The sequence below is a fragment of the Triturus cristatus genome, chromosome 11 (assembly GCF_964204655.1).
Source record: "Triturus cristatus chromosome 11, aTriCri1.1, whole genome shotgun sequence".
Taxonomy (NCBI): domain Eukaryota; kingdom Metazoa; phylum Chordata; class Amphibia; order Caudata; family Salamandridae; genus Triturus; species Triturus cristatus.
In genome coordinates, this window is record NC_140594.1 from 385399938 (window position 1) to 385417606 (window position 17669).

General features: G+C 48.4%; 1 protein-coding gene across 1 annotated transcript in view; it reads right to left on the minus strand.

Moving 5' to 3' along the window:
• Positions 1 to 8719, minus strand: part of SEMA4C (semaphorin 4C) — a 64141-nt gene extending 55422 nt beyond the window's left edge. The window contains exon 1 of the mRNA XM_085634606.1: positions 8221 to 8719. The gene's annotated coding sequence lies outside the window, so the exon portion shown is untranslated. The remainder of the gene's footprint in view (positions 1 to 8220) is intronic.
• Between the last annotated feature and the right edge of the window lie 8950 nt (positions 8720 to 17669).

Genomic DNA, 17669 nt, shown 5'->3' on the forward strand with positions numbered 1-17669 from the left:
GAGGGGGGGATTGCGGAGTCATCATTGTTGCACCGTCTCTACGAGAAGGGTTTTCAGGATTGAGTTTATGCCTCCAGTGGTACAGGGACTCTTACTTTAAGGTGTATTGCTAAAAATAAAAATAAAAAGTTACATGTGCGGTATCTAGGATCTCTCATTATTATAATCAAGCTGCCCACCTTACAGCCAAAAAGACTTAATTCAGAAGTTGTATTTTTTTTTAATCATAAAATGTGACTGTAATGTTGATTATTAATCCTTGCTTAGTTGCTGGCCTTACTTCTGGCTTTCATGAAGATTAGTTCCTGGAGTATAGACTCAGTTCTTTTGTCAAGACATCGGAGTCATTTATGTTATATCACACCTGGTGACAGGTTTAATTTTATATTTGTAGCTAGTATTTATATGAATAGGAGATGTGCATTAATAAATACTGTACCATTATGCTAGCTGTTACACTTCTAATCTTTGTAAACGACTACAACACTGTTATATTTCTTGAACCAATCAAATCAGCATGGAACTCCCCTGCATTCTCAGCACCTTCATCTATGTGGTGGCCTTTCCGGATGGACGGAAAGACGCAGAGATCAGACACCTCCTAAAGAAACCCTCCTTCGATCCTAGAAAACTCAAAAATTAATCGACCAATCTCTGTGCTCCCTTACCCTGCCAAAGTACTTGAGAAGGCCATCAACCAACAGCTCACAGAATACCTGGAACAAAACAACCTGCTTGACGTCTCCCAATCCGGATTCTGAGCCAATCCCAGCACAGAGACCGCACTGATAGCACCCACAGATGACTTCAGAACCCTCCTCAACCACAGCGAGACTGCAGCCCTGATCCTCCTCGACCTCAGTTGCATCCGACACTGTATCCCACCATACCCTCATCAACAGATTCTACAACATCGGCATACAGCAAAATGCCCTCATGTGGATCGCCTTCTTTCTTACAGGATGTATGTAGAGCATACAGCTGCCTCCCTTCACCTCCGAACCCAAGATCATCATATGCAGCATACGCTAAAGATCATCCCCAACCGCACATTGTTCAACATCTACATGTCCCCCCCACGTGCATCGTCGGATCCCACGGTCTCAACAACATATCCTACACAGACGACAAACAACTTATCTTCTCGCTCACCGAAGACCCCACCACCAGAACTAACTTCGACGCCATGACCAATGTAGCCAACTGACGGAGACTCAATAGCCTTAAACTCAACTCCGACAAGACTGAAGTACTGATCTTCGGGAAAAAAGCGTCCATATGAGACTACGGCTGGTGGCCAGCTGAACTCTGACCCACACCAACACACCACGCATGCAACCTAGTCATCATCCTCGACAGCGAACGGACCATGAAGCGACAAGTGAACGCAACCGCCTCCTCCTGCTCCGCAGAATCTTCAAATCGATATCAGTCAACACCAGAAAGACAGTCACCTGTGCCCCTCACCAGCCACTTGGACTACAGTAATGCACGATATTTGGCATCTCCACCCAGCTCCTCAAGCCTCAAGACCATAGAGAACCCTGCAGCCAGAGTCATCCTTGATCTCCCCAAATGGACCCATATCTCTCCCTACCAACATCTACTGGCTTCCCATCCAGAAGAGATGCCAGTTCAAGATCCTCCCACACGCCTACATGATCATGGACTCAATTACATCAACCACCAACTGAACTTCCATCAACCCATCAGACACCTGTGTTCCACCTCACTAGCCCTCATGCACAACCCCACATCCGCAGCAGTGGCCACTCCTCCTAATTCGCCGCTAAGACCTGGAACAACTTACCCCTCCACCTTCGAACAGCACCCTCCCTTGCGGACTCCAGAATTAAACTCAAACCTGACTATTCAACAGGGACCTTGCACCCCAGAGCCCAGATATCCCAGGGGTGACAGTGCTGTGCTCTACAAATGCTGATTGATTCAACAGGAACTCAGTATTCTAGAATGCATTGGGGCTAATTAGCTTGTTTTTTTTAAATACACTTAATTATCATTGATGGCACACAACGTGAATTGATATGTCCAAATACAAATGCTTGTATGAGCTGAGAGTGCATTGAAAAGGTAAAAAGTGGGAGCAAGATCGGCAGCGAGTTGTTGCCACCTATTATATTTTCATTTTCTGAGCACATTCTTGTAATAGATAAAGAGCAGAGACTAACAAAGAATATTGTACTTTTGCACCCACGAGTATTGGAGTTGATGTTTTAAGCAGAGTGACCATTGCGAATGTCACAACAAATTAATGCGGAGTTGGCAATTCATGTAAACAAAAATTCAAAAATAGTCTGAAATTCAGGTTCCTCCCTCCTGCATCACCGTGAAGAGCTTTGTTTCCCTTCAATTGATATGCCTGGGAAAATATTTAGATTACATCACTGTCTTTTGCTTAGTTTCGGGAATTTCGTATAAAGATCCTGGTCTCAAATTCTTGAAATGAAGCCACTTTGCATAATTATATGCCATTTACAATTAAAATAAATCACTGCAAACGCACAGGGAAACCAGCACACAGCAGCTGCTGTTCACCGTGCTGTTTCGATGCATCCTTGTGCCAAAATTGGCACAAGGACGCAGTTTGCGGTAAAACATAGCGTGAATTTGCAGATTTGCATTTTCACGTAGTTACGAGTAGCTTTGCCGTAATTTCACGAAATTACACCAATTTTGCGACCCCTACCTAGTAAGGATGCACAGGTTACAAAGACATCTGATGGTCGGTGCCACAGCGGCTACAAAAGTGTCTCATTTCTGTCTGCTTTGGGGGATACTTCATAAGACTGCCAGTGAAGAAGTATCAAAGGATACGCTAATTAGGGGTGGGCGGAATTTGCGTAGTCGCGCTACCTAAAGCTCTGCGAAACGGTAAAAAATCTCTGCGAGCACGCAAAAGTTCCGCCAACATGCGGAATTGCTTGTTCTGCCCGTTCTCAATGCTTTTTTCTTGTTCGCGAACGATGTTTGCGTGCTCGGGGAGAAATATCTTGTGAACACGCATTTTGAAAGCGCAAACAAGCAAAAAATTCCGTGAAGCGCAGAATTTGGCAATTCCGCGTTCTCCATGGAACACTAAATTACCCAAATTCTGCAAGCAGAACGGAATTTACCGCCCAGGCCCAACGCTAATGGGAGCTGGAGTGCGGTATAACTGCACATTACATCATTTTGTGATTTGCCTACCTCACATATGGAGTTATTAGGTGAAAACTAGTAGTTATATAAGTAAAACTTCAAAACAGACTTCACAAAGCATGTCACCTAACCAAGATGGCGGTTATCAGCTGTTAAATGGAGGTATGTTAACCAAAGGTTGCAGGCTTTGTGAACCAAAATCTAATTATTTCGACGTCCTGGGAGACTAGAAAACTTATATGGTTGGTTTCCTGTCTCACGAGCAGGTAGCAGGTCAGTGTTATTGCGGGAGACACAAAGTAGCAAGAGCTGATGGACAGGTTTTGCAAAATGTGAAATTACAGTGTCCGAATTACAGTTGTTAATTCTGTAGTGATTTCATGTTGCAGTTGTATCAAGTAACAATTATCTTGCGGCAAGAGATTTTCTCGATGGCCCTTCCATGCCTATTACAGGAGAAAACAGGAAGTTAGCTCAAGAAATAATCAGTAAATTGTAGTCTGGTTGGTAGGGGCACAAAAAGGGTTCACTGGTCTGGATTTCAAACTCACTAGTCATGGTCAATATGTTCAGCTGCCCTCAGGACATTTGACCTGCCACATAAAAACCCTGCAAAGAGAACAGCATCAACATTATCAATAGGGCTCCCAGTTTTATGGGTTTTTTTTTTAACATTGGTCTGTATTTATCCATATTTATTTTATGGTAATCTTATTGCTATTTGTCCCTATTTATTTTGCATTTTAAGAATAAATAGGAGTGGTAGAATGGTATATTTCCATGTTCATTTAACAGATAAAAACGCAACAATACTTTGATGCCTGTTGCATTTTAGCAGATTAAGCAGCCAATATAGGAAAACATTACACCCAAGTGTAAATATTAGCATTTTATACAAATATATGTTAACATATGCCTGTGTTTAAGGAAATCTCATCCTGGTTTTTAACTCTCCATGCTGTCTACCTGCTCAGATGTTGCCTCTGAATTCATGAAGGGCGGCTTTGAAAGTCCCTCACAAAAAGCACTATTTTTTTTTTTTAAATAAATACAGACAGGAAACATGTTTTGTTTGTATTAATCTGTAAAAATCAGTAAAAACAGAAAACTGAGCCTTGACGTAGCCAATATTGTCAGTGAGGCGAGGTGGTTTTCCAAACTGGATTAGAAGACACCCACCAGCAACGCCAACCACCAGACTCCCCACAAACGACTTACTACCTTCCTCACAGATGTGGTTTGCTTGAGATATAAAAAGGTTCAGTGTAGGTAGTGGCAGCTGAAATGTTCCCTAAAGCAGCCTGGGAAGCCAAAGCTCTGCTACAATTAGTTCTGATAGTCCGAACAACAATCAACATCTGACGAGTTCTGAAGGGCGTCAACAATGAAAATCAACACGAGGAAGGACTAAAGACTGCACTGCAGTAGCTGAAAACCAGTGGTCCATCTCTGCAGAACCAGAAATCCAAATCTACGTGGACAGGAGTGGGTGTCTCCCATTACAAATACACATATGTGGTGTGTTTTGGCCAATCCAAAAAGGATGAAGCAGTACAAAACCTAGCCACCATCAGCAAACCAATCTGCACTGTTCTATGCACCAAACCAGAGACGGTATAGAGCTCCAGGAACCAACATATATTTGAAGTCTGCCAAGATGAATGCTTGGTTGAGCATCCAACAAGACCTGCTTTGACCGGGAAAATCCACTCAGCTGTTTTTGGATGCCAGCCTTTGTAGGCTGAATGCTACACGAATACGATTACAGGTGCAAACGTCACATAGCCTAGGCTAGTCGAGCCCTGGCCCCAAAAGAACCGAGATGTTGTCAAACAGAGCAAAAGACAATGAATATCTTCTCGAGTGTGCTGGCAATTCCATGTGTATGCAAATCAACTGATGGTATACAACACATATCCATTTTTCGGGGTTCAATCCTCACCCCCCCCCCCCCCTTCTAAAAATGAATGCTACAGTTGCAATGCAACCAGGTTAAGATAGTGGTTTACTCAGACACCAACATCCCTTAACACTGGCTGAGTATATCGGACCGCCCACCTCTTTGAAGCACCCTGAAGCCCAAATAGCAGAGGAACACATGAAATGGTAATACTGTCTGCAACCCCATAACATACGAAACTGTATACAATATTCAAGAGGACCAGTGCCCACATGCAGCCATCGAGGTGCATCAATCCAAAAGGTGTAACACCGACTACAGAGACCATTAAAGCAAGACAAGTAAAACATCTTTGTCATCATGAATGTTAGTAGCTTCCTTCTGAGAGAGACCTGTGCTTTAGTGTAAAGCGTACTGTAGCCTAGAGACCACTCAACTGGCTAACGAAGACTCATGAGGAGGTAAAAACCAAAACTAGCCGTTTGGTTTCTACCGTGAAGTGCAGGCCTTAGTCCCCTAGTCACAGCTGTCGATGTGGGACAGAAGACAATAGACAGGTGTGGAGCTCGTGCCCAACCATCAACAACCAATGGGAGAAAGATACACCGGGATCCAGGAAGGAGAAACTACAACCGTCAAAAGTGAGAGGCTGAGACGGTATGAGAAGTGTGACCATAACCACATTGTCCGTAGAGGAGTTGGGGCAGAAATACAGACACTCCGAAGGCAGAGATACAATGACAAGAGATGCACAGGCATTACTAGACCAGGGACGGGGTCAGACATGCAAGAAATATACCATCAACCCATGTCAACCTATGAAATGCCATGTGTCATGCAAATATTATATCACGAAAAACGATATATGTAGTGACAAATCACCACTAGAATCCTGGTCTCTATGACTATTTAACCCATGCATGCCCCGATTCTACCGATACCTAACCTCTTGCCATTACATTTACTGAGGAATTTGTTGACCCAACAAACTAAAGATTCCATTCAAGAGCCTGGATACCCCTTCGGGCGACGAGTGCGCTATACAAATCAATATTGCATAATGTGGTGTACATAGCTTCAGTAGAACATAACACTGATCTGTTTGTTGTATGACGGTAGATTAATAATACATAATGATTTAAGTAGTAAAGCGTGGACAAGAATATAACATGTCACTGGTATAGTGTACGGCTAGTTGCCGAGGAAAAAAAAAAAAGAAAAAGATCTCTACGTGTTTGGTGTATCCAGGGCCGCTAAATAATACCCATCAGACAAAACAGGGAGCGGCGCAGACTGAGAGGCCGCAGGCGCGATATGGCATCCATTACAACAAAAGGGAAAGAAACATTTATCAAATCAGACTAAATTAGGCTTACAGAAACAGCCCCGGGTGCCACTCCTTATCGCCGCGGCATTAGGACTCGCCGCCGCCCCCCTGCTGCACACAAGTCCCAGGAGGCCATGCCTGGTTTAACTGTTTGTGCTCTCAAGAGCAAGACCCGCTCCCCAGAGTGCGAGCTTTGCCATGCCTCAGCACTAGCGCCCCACAGCCCCCCAAAAATACCTCACAATGGATAGGTCTGGTCTCAGGGGTCTTTGGTGGCACAGTGAGCGAACGAAATACACTAACGCATGCAGTCCACAGATATTATTATCAAGGCTGGTATCAATTCAGGCATTGCACGACCACCTTTTATGTTTCTCTCGATTCCACAATGAAGCTCCGCCGCCCCATCCCCGGTGCTACTATTTGTCTGGCTTGGTGGTGCAAACCACCCACAGCAGTGGCAATCGTGCATCACCCCCAAATAAGCGTGGCCGTGGGGCATAGCACAGCCCATGGGGGTCACCCCATGTGGAGGACCGACTTCAAGTGTACACCTGACTGCCCGGGCCCCACCCACATCCCTTGAGCAGACGTTTATCTATCTGCGCCCCAGCCTGACCAACGCAAGCAGGCTGTACAAACAGCAGAAGTCATCTCTCAGACCAACACTATCTGCTAACAATGCAGGACTGGCTCTCAGCCATGTGCCCCTCCCCCAGTCAGGGGCCGAGAGCCAAGTCTACTGATAAGAGCGAGACAGAGAGAGGCCTCAGCCACACACTCTGGGCTGCCAGTGCCGATTAATCCACAGGTCCGCCGAGGCACCTCAGATGGGCAACGACACAGCCTGCTGCTGCTATCCCAGGTTTGAGACACACACGGTTGTTACAGTAGTGGGACGCACTCAGATGTCAGTGCAGCTCAATCCTGAAGTGTAGCATCTTCTGCCACGGCAGTACTTCAATCCACTCAACTCTAACGATGCACCTCATTCCCCACTTGAAGTCTCTCTACCATTCCAGGAATTGATCCCACGCACATCTTTTCGGAACTGTAACACTTTCCACTGGAAGCTGGCAAAAAGACACCGATCCGCCAGTGTGCATCAGCAGCGACTTCGCTATTACTTCAGATCTGACCTGCAGACCTCCAAAAATTAATTTCAGTACTGAACTCTTTTTTTATGTGAAAGGTATAATAAAACGCGGACATGCAATATGAACGGGGATACACTGCACACCTTACTATAACCAATACAATCGCAACAACTTTACCATTTCGTTACTTGCACCCCCATGCAAGTCCCACCTTAAATACCTAGCACCTGTCACAATAGTAAGGCTCACAGCCGTCTCTGCCAATGCACATCGGCCATAACTAGAGTACCCCAAGTATCTCAGACCTGGGACCCACAAGCTGCTCGAACCAAGGATCCCAATTCCTGCCCTGCAGCATCTCACCTGGCATGCCGAGTCTGCCAATGCACCTCAAACGTAATCTGCAGCGACCCCCACCACTCCCGTCTTGTTGTCCACACAAGATTCCACGAACGTGCACACGGCCTCCCAAATGGCACTGTATGCCAACCCCCTTGGCAGCGCGCACGCCTGGTCTAGTCAAGCTCTGCTCTCTGCATCCATCGCAGTCCAATCAATTCATAAAGTAAGTCCCTGGCAAGAGTCGCAGGTCAATGTAAGGACGGAAGCGCAGAAGGTTGAAAAAAAAACACACGAACGGATCAAAATACAACAGGGAGGGAGGGAGTGACTGACTCTACCCCATTTCGCACCGCACACGGGTCCTCCTTCCCCTGTAACCCCCTGCCCAAACATACCTTTTGGCGATGCCACTGGGTACGGCTGGTGTGCCTCCGAGCCCCTGTGGCGCGCGCTGCTCTTCGCCCGTGCGCTTCCTGCGTGGAGCTCCTCCGCGCGCCGTGTTGACACTCCGCGAGCCGGGCGATGCTCCCTCCTCCTGCGCGGCGGTGATGGCGCCGAGCCTCGGTGTTTCTCCCGTCAGGGCGCTGCTCGCTGCGCAGTTCCTCGCTATCCGAGCAACTAATCCATGAACCCTAGCTCCGCTCTCCTCCTCTTCCTCCCTGGGCTCCCAGAGTGGGAGGGTTCAGCTCCAGGCTTGGCTGCCAGCCAGTGGGGGAGGGGGATGGACTGGCACCTCGCCAAGCCGAGAGGGAGTGAGAGCGACCTCTCCCTGCAGGAAAGTTGAGATTCCTACAGACAAGAAGCTCTCAAAAACAAAGCTAGGAGCGGAGCTTGCACACAACAGCTCTTCCCGATCTACACAGAACCTCTCCCGCTGCTGAGCCACCAAAATCTGAAAGCTCCCCAGCAGCACCTCTTCTCGACCCCTCCCTTTCCTCGCTGCCTCTCCAACACCACACTGATTTGTGCATTCACTCTTTTCAAGTGGTCTTCCCTCCCCCTTGACGTCAGGAAGGGATGGAGGAGGGGGGCAGAGTCGTGTGCTGTGTGAGGCCGGGGAGGGGGCAAGGATGGGATTTACCAGTTGGTGGAGCAGATGAGCTTTAAAGCGCCGGAGCTTGCTCTGCGGATACAGGCAGACAGGCACGCGCGAACGAACGCACGCAATTGTGTGCACACGTACGTTTGCTAAATTCACACGTTGGCACTTGCACACATACGCACTTTCTCATATAAATCCACACATGTACCCACCTGTGCTGACTAGTCATGCCAATAAATGTACTCGGATTACAGGGTGCTGCACTCATGCGCGAACACCCCAATTTGGTAAATGCAAGGCTCCAGGTCAGCCGGTCTGTTCGTTTCCGACCAATCCGTAACACGCAGACTTTTCCTGGGACTCCACCTTCACCCTGTAGCAAGAGTCTGTGTTATTCTTACATCATTAGTAATTATTATATAATTGTTAATTGTGTAGCATTTCACTGTAATATATTTATGGTATGTAATGCTTCTCTGTCACGTACCTTCTTTTTGTTATTATTTATAATTAGGGTTCCTGGTATTTATTTTTTTAACAATTCCGTCTGTATATATCCATATTTCTTTTTGGGCCATCTCATTGGTATTTATCCATATTTATTTTGAGTTTTCTGAACAAATGAAGTTGTAACTTGTAAATTTCCATGTTTATTTAACTGATAAATCTACGCATATACTTTGACGCCTCAATTGTCTTAGTGCATTACTATATAATAAAAACAATGCACCCACATGAAAATATTAGCATTACAACACAAACAAATGTTGACATATGGAGTTGTTTAAGGAACTCGCACCCTGTTATTAGACTCTCTATGCTGTCAATCTGCATAGCTATTGGCCTGGAAATCATGAGTGATAGCATAGAGAGACACTCAAAAGAAGCCAAATTATCTGTATTTTTCCACTTTTAAAAATAAATACAGACAAAAGACTCTATTTCTTCTGTCTGTATTTATCTGTAAAAATCAGTAAAAATGGTGAACCGGCAGCCCTATTTATAATATGCTCACGATCTGCACTCTGGAACTTCTCTCTGTGTGGGTGTTCAAGGCAACGGCTCTTTGTGGCAGTTGTTGCGGGTCTCATGGAGGGGATTCCTGTCATCTGGGCTCTTTTTTATTTGGAGAATGACCCTCATTCTTGAACCAACGTTTAGTGCAGGAAATTTCCCTTCAACATTCGGCAAAGACCTTGGTCTGAAGTTTTCCAATTAGCTCACAGCTGAGTCTCTTGTTTTTTTCCCCCAAATAATTTTTATTGAACATTTTATAGGACAAGAAGATATAGACATAGTACAGAGCAGAGTGGAACAGACGCGTAATGGGGTGTGAGGGTTGAGGTGGGAAGATCATCAAATTCTTTGAAGTAATAACATCTTGGGAAGTTGTAAATGATGTGATGTGATACCGCAGAAAAGATCAACAGTGTTAAAGCATAGCACCTTGTGTCTTATACGTTGGAGAGGCGAAAGAGATGATATGGGGTATATTACTGATCTTTTGTATAACCCCAGGGTAGTGTCGAGATGTAGGGGGGGGGGAATGAGAAGGTGACGTGACAGGAAAGAGAGAGTTAGCTCGAAGAAAAGAAGAGAGGGAGGAAGATAGAATAAACAGGAGGGGGTGGTGGGAGGTGAAAAGGTGTGGGTAGCTGGAGAGGGCAGTGTGGAGAGGATGGGAATTGGAAGACACCTCCCAGGAAGATAAGTTGGAGATGTAAGCGTCCAAATTAGACCACATTTTGTTTTTTTTCTTCAATGGGATTTTTAGGTAGGAGTTTTGTGAGTTGTCCGCTCCCCTGGTAAATTGGACCCATTCCCACCATGTATGGACCGAAAGTTTTGGCGAGGTCTTCCCACTCTGATAGGATGGCTTTAAGACCAGTGGAGACAATGGTTTCCCACAGTAAGTTTTCCACTTTGTCTAGCCGAGACTCAGTGTCAAAGGGAAAGATACCCAGATAAGTCGAGGCTAGGTCAAGGGACCATTTCATATGCAGAATTTGTGAAACATCCGGACATTTATTTTTAGAGGAGGTACATTCGAGTAACACACGTTGTAGGTTACCCACCTGTTTTTTGCAGCATCTACAGATATCAGATTCGCTGAGACCCAGTTTAAAATGTTTAGCGGAAGTCCGATGGGCCATATAAGCAGTCCAGAGTCTACATTATGCTAACATTCTCCTGTTTTTTATCTGCTTTTCTTGCTGCAAGCAGTGCCGGTGCAGTCCTGTAGTTGCAGTCATTCTCAACGCTCTTTCGGCTTTCCTGCTGCATACTGTTGTAACTCGTTTAATTTGGAGCACACTGTCGGGTGTGTATTGGTGGCCAAATTCAAAGCCCGGCACGTGAAGGAGCTCACTCGCCTAGCCCAGTATGTGAAGGAGCCCGCACGAATCCTGTCGCAGAGCCTACTCAGCATCGGCAGACGGGTGAGATCGCGTCATCACGTTTGTGACACATTTGCTCAATCTACCTGGATTAGCCAAAGCCTGCAAGCATCGGCAGTCAGGAGGAACTGGGTCCTTTCGCTGGTGACACTTTCGCACAGCCATCTTGGATTGGGCATACACAAACAAGTTACTTACCTTCGGTAACGATGTATCTGTAAGAGACATATATTAGTTTTAGATTCCTTACTTAGAATTACCCCTAGGCGTCAGACTAGATCTGGAGATTTTTCTTTAGCAGTACCCCTGCACGTCAATAGGTGGCATATTTGTCACCGGAATGATGTTGTGGTGTCTACTTAGACGCCGCGCCTGCGCACTGATGTCAGTTCTGACACGATTTTCCACGCCAGAAGCGCAGAGCCATGCTAGACACTGACAAATGGTGCACATAACTAGGGCCCTGTAAGGGAGTCCCTAGAAGTCAGTTCGCAGAATGGGGAGGATGGGTGGGGCCATAAGGAATCTATAACTAATATATGTCTCTTACAGATACATCGTTACAGAAGGTAAGTAACTTGTTCATCTGAAAGAGACCATTAGTTATAGATTCCTTACCTTAAAATAGATACCTTAGCAATGCCAACCCCAGGGGTGGGTCTGCGAACTAAGTTCACACCAGAAAGTCCTGGAGAACAGAGCGGCCAAAAGAGCAGCATCTCTGGACTTGGCAATAATGTTTTGTGAACGTGTGTAAGGATGCTCACGTGGCTGCCAAGGCCGGACTGGCCGCAGCGGGCACCGGATGTTTCCCTGGTGGGCCGCCAGGGTGGGGTCTCGTTTTTGGCTCCTGGGGGCCGTTTTTGTTACCAGGGGTTGGCAATATAGGCCCTCTGTAACAAAACCCGCCGAAACCAGCTCTAGCAAACAGCTCGGCCGCACCCCCACTCCCCTCCCAGGGGGGCCGGCCGAGCAGTTTGCCAGAGCCGGTTTCTGTTCCCAGTCCAGCCCGGGTGGCTGCCTGGCAGATGTCAATGAGCGGAACTCCACGCCCCAAAGCAGTTGAGGCTGCCATCGCCCTGGTAGAATGGGCGCGCAGTCGCACTGGAGGTTCCTTTTTCACCAATGAATTGGAAATTTTATTGCATACAACAAACCATCGAAAGATGGTGCGTTTTTGGCGCCCACATAACCAATGAAGAGTTGATCGTCTACCCGGAACTCTTTAGTCTGGTCATGGTAGAAGGACAACGCACGTTTTGGGTCCAGGTGGTGGATTCTCTCCTCCTCTTCGGAAGGGTGCGGAGGCGGGAAGAAGGTGGGCAAAGTGATGGTCTGACCAATGCGCAAAGACATAACCACTTTGGGTAGAAAAGATGCCTAGTGCGAAGGACCACTTTGTCCGGATGGACTGCAAGAAAAGGAGGTTTTGAGGATACAGCCTGAAGCTCACTCACCCTACGAGCAGAGGTGATGGCAAGCAGGAAGGCAGTCTTCAAAGTAAGAAGTCTAAGAGGGCAGTTATGTAATGGCTCAAAGGGAGCACATATAAGGCAAGTAAGGACCAGTTTCAAGTGCTATTGTGGCATTACAAAAGGAGAAGGAGGAAAGAGATGAATAATGCCCTTTTGGAATTTATTTACAATAAGGGACTTGAAAAGAGAAGGCTGATCAGGAAGGCGAAGAAAGGCAGATATGGCAGAGAGGTAGTCTTTAAGAGTGCCCAAGGCAGAGCCCTGCTGGGCTAAAGAAAGGATGAACAAGAGGACCTCAGAAAGAGGGGCAGAGAGGGGATCCACAGCCTTTGCTGTGCACCATGCCACAAATTTGTTCCATCTATAGGCGTATACCATTTTAGTCGAGGGATGCCTGGCTGCCAAGATGACATTACACACTTTGGGTGGAAGGTCAAAAGCTGGCAACTGTTGCCGCTCAATCTCCACGCAAGGAAGTGGAGGCTGGACAGGTTCGGGTGAAGGACCGTCCCCTGCTGCTGTGATAGAAGATCCTCCCGAAAAGGCAGTCTGATCGGAGGATCGATGGCCGTGCTCAAGGGCTCGGGGTACCAGACTATTCGTGCCCAGTCCTGAGCCAAAAGAACGACTTGGGCCAGATTGCGCTCGATCTTCTTCTCCGAGTGAAGACGCCATTCATGATTCATCATGCATCGACGGCTGAGTTAGTCCGCCCTGGCGTTCAGAGAACCTGCCAGATGTTGAACCGCCAGGGATATGCCCTGATGTTCCAGCCATGTCCAAAGGCAAAGAGCCTTCTGAAATAGGGTCCACAACCCCACCCTGCCCTGCTTGTTGCAGTACCACATGGTGGTGGTGTTGTCTGTGAACACCTGCACTACTCTTCCTTTGGCAGAAGGAAGGGATGCCTTCAGTGCGAGATGGATCCCCCGGAGCTCCAAAAGATTGCTGTGGAGACCGGACTCCGCTGGAGACCAGAGACCCCTGATCTCCGCCTCTCCCGGGTGACCGCCCCTTCCCAGAAGTGACGCATCCGTCACTACTGTCAACTCTGGTTGGGGAAGGGAGAGGGATCTGCCGCTGACCCAATCCTGGTTCTTGAGCCACCACTGCAATTGAAGTGCAGTCCCCTCCGAGATCTGGATGACATTGGAAAGATTCCTCTGATGCTGCGCCCACTGGAACTTCAGGTCCCACTGCAAAGCATATGCCACCTGGCATGATCCACCAGCAGGAGGCAATGAGGCCCAGCAGCCTCAGAGTCAATCTCACCAAAATCCAGGATAGAGGCTGAAACATCGGTATCAATGCCCAAATATCGCAGAGTAGCTGCTCGGGAGGATAAGCCCAAAACCGCGCTGTATCCAGAACTGCTCAATTAGAAAGGAGCATCTGAGAGGGAATCAGGTGTGACTTTGGCACATTGATAGTGAACCCCAGCGAATGCAGGAGGTCCGCCGTAGTCTGGAGGTGGGAGACAACAGCCTGGGGCGAGCCCGACTTCAACAGCAAGTCGTCGAGATAGGGGAAGACTGGAACCGCTAATCTGCACAGATGAGCTGCGACCGCTACAATAATTTTCGTGAACACCCGAGGGGCGCTGGTAAGGCCAAAGGGGAGAATGGTAAACGTAAAATGCTCGTGGCCTACCTTGAACCGTGGGTAACGCCTGTGGGCCGGCAGGACGGGGAGATGAAAATATGCGTCCTACAAGTCCAACACTACCATTCAGTCTCCGGGGTCGAGGGCAAACAGGACCTGAGCCAACGTGAGCAACTTGAACTTCTCCTTCGGGAGGAAGCGGTTCAGGGCCCAGAGGTCTAAGATAGGACGCAGGACCTTGTCCTTCTTGGGGACCAGAAAGTAGTGGGAATAGCAACCACAACCTACTTCTGGCGCAGGGACCCTTTCGATAGCTCCCGTGCCAAGAGAGCTGTAACTTCCTGGCGGAGAAGGGGCAAGTGATCCTCGACATGTGATGGAAGGATCGTGGCATGGATGGAGGGGTGAACTTTAAATGTTTAAAGATATTTATGTGCAGGGAGTGCGAGTGAGTAGAAAGAGAGAGAACATTAGAGCAGTACTAGCTGTAAATTTCACAAAGCTGGGGAGGTAATAAGTACGAAAGAATCAGGCAGAGGGTTGTGTGTTTAACAAACAAGTATTCCAAGTGTAGCCAATGGTAGAATAATGTGGTGGTCTTTAAATTTAGAACTGAAAGGATTAGTCTGAATGTTGCCAGAGGCTTAGCAATATAAGTCGGGGAACGTAAGTTTCAGTGTATGGACAGAGTTAGCACAGCAAGCAGGGAGTGATCAGCTTGGGTTAAGTTCATTCGTATTTAGTTTAATTAATATAAGTAGAATTTTGTGTATCAGAAAATGATTGTGCAATTAATATGTGTGTTTATTATTACTTGTGGTGACCCCTGACGAAGGGCCCCAGTAGCCCGAAATGCATTGGGTATTTTAATAAGAGCTGCCTTTGGATGAATAAAATGCGTCACTACGTGTTATTGCAAAGAGGCCCGGCTGGACACATCAATGGCATTGGAAATCTGGAAAATTGGCATGATACTGCGCCTGTGGATTAAACGGGAGTTAAGAGATAAAATTATGCAAGCAAGTGATTACATGTCATAGTATATGATTAATTGGTTTCAACATTAACTGAGGATTCGAGGACCAGAGTGCTGTGCCTTTGGATTGGGGCGTATGTCGCCCCAAATTGTTATTCATGGACGGAGGGGTAGCCTTGAAGGACAGGGAGTAGCCCCTTCGGACTGCCTGCAAAACCCACCTGTCCAACGTGATGTCCTGCCAGTGGGGGAGGTGGTGTCGAATCTTGCCGTCCACTGGCCTCTGGTGGCCCTGATAGGTCAGACTAGGAGGGTTTGGAGGCTGTTGCAGGGGGTTATGGGTGGACTGGCCGACCCGCTGGTCCCCAGACCCACAACATTGGGTCCCACGTCGGCGGTCACGTACAGGCTGGGCAGCTTGCGTGAACTGGTGGCTAGCCTGGGACAAACTTGGTGGGGCACCCCTTCCGTAGCCATGAAAGGGGCGAAAAGCAGACTGCGTGGGGCGAGAGGTTGCAGCAAGTCCAAGGATCTGGCCCTAGCCCCAGAATCCTTGAAGCGCTGGAGCGCCGAGGCTGCCTTGTCACCAAAAAGGCGACAGCCATTAAAGGGCATGTCCAGTAAGGTGGATTGGGCATCCCCAGAAAAAACAGATGTCTTCAACCAGGAGTAGCACCTCAGGGCTACTGACGTGGAAAACGTCTTCCCAGTGATTCAGCGTTATCCAGCCCACGTCTGATGGTGAATTTAGTTGTGTCTCTACCCTCTGCCACTGTGCGGGTGAGAATGGCCCGGGCCTCCTCCGGGCACTGTGGCAGCACTTGCGCAACCATATCCCACACTGTATGGGTATAACGGCCCAAGAGGCATGTGGTATTCACCGACCGCAGCGCTAAGCTGATGGAAGAAAACATCTTCTTCGCAACGTGGTCCAGCTTTTTGGATTCCCTATCTGGGGGAGCAGTAGGGAATGCGCACTCAGAGGATGAGACTTAGACCACCAAGCTCTCGGGAGTCGGGTGTTAAGAGAGAAAAAGTGGGTCGCCCGGGGCCGGTCGATGGCGTCGGGGAATAATCCTTTCCACAGTAGCCCCTGTGCTTGGGCCAAGTCGCCCAGAAGGATGTCGGTGAGGGCTTCATTGAAAGGCAGAAGGGGCTCTGAAGAGGCCGCCGCATGTTGAAGCACCTCTGTCAGGTTAGTCCTGACTGCCACTGAATGAAGCTCCAGGCCCAAGGCCTCAGCCGCCCTACGCAACACCACTGCGTATGAGGCTCACTCCTCCATAGCCACGGTAGGGGGGAGAGCATGCCAAGGTCTGGGGCTCCCTCCTCCATAGCCATAGTAGGGGGGAGAGCATGCCATGGTCTGGGGAGGTATCTAAACCACTGGCGTCACCCAGGTCCTCTCGCCAGTCCGGCTCTTTAAGTTGATCAGCCAAAGGGTCCACAGACTCCTCCCAATCCTCCTCACCCTCCTCTGGTTGCCATTCTGGCCTGAAAGGAACACCAGGAATGAACAGAGTCACATACGTACATTCCGGCGCCGGTATCGACGTCGAGAGCCGTCAGTCTGACGCCGTGTCCAAGTCGGGGGTGAGGCTGGGGTCAGTACCGTTCGGGGTCATGACCGGCGCCGTCGTCACCGGGATCGGCACCGGGGAAGGTACCGTGAGGTCGACCGGTATTGATCCAGGCCTGCATCTTTGGGGGCCCTCTGGCGCTGGGCCCGGAGCCACCGGCATCGAAGGTCCAGGGCCCCTAGCCAAGTACGCTGGGCCTGAATGTGCGCTGGCGGAGTCGGGCTGCCCAAAGATGCTATGAAGCGCTTCGTAGAAAGCTCGAAGCTGGACAGGGGACGCTCTGGCACTGGGAAAATGAGGGAAATTCGGAGCCGTCCCTGGAACAGGCTTGACGACGCTCCAGGTCCCGCGTCGCCTCAGTCGACCTAGGGAGAGAAGACAAAGAGCGACGCTGTTTCTTCGCCTTCTTCTTGTGCTTTGACTTACCCGAAGATCTCGAAGATTTGGATGACGAATGGGGATGGTAGCTCCGCGACCGGTCCTGAGACCTTCCTCTTTACCAGGACCTCGAGCGACAGGAAGCCAACTGCTGCACCTCCAAGAGCTTTTGGGACCACTTCCGCAAAGACTTTGGAATCATGGCCCGGCAGTCGGAGCACGACTTCTGGTCGTGGTAGTGCTTATGACTCAGAACCTATCTTTTGACGTGCCTTGAAAACCTGGCTGTTCACCAACCTCTAGTTCTTCTGCACTTATCTCCGGCCGTCTTCTTCAGCGCCGGGACACCCCTGTTGGGGGTAGCTGTGCGCTCTATAAACTCCTTAAATAAATAA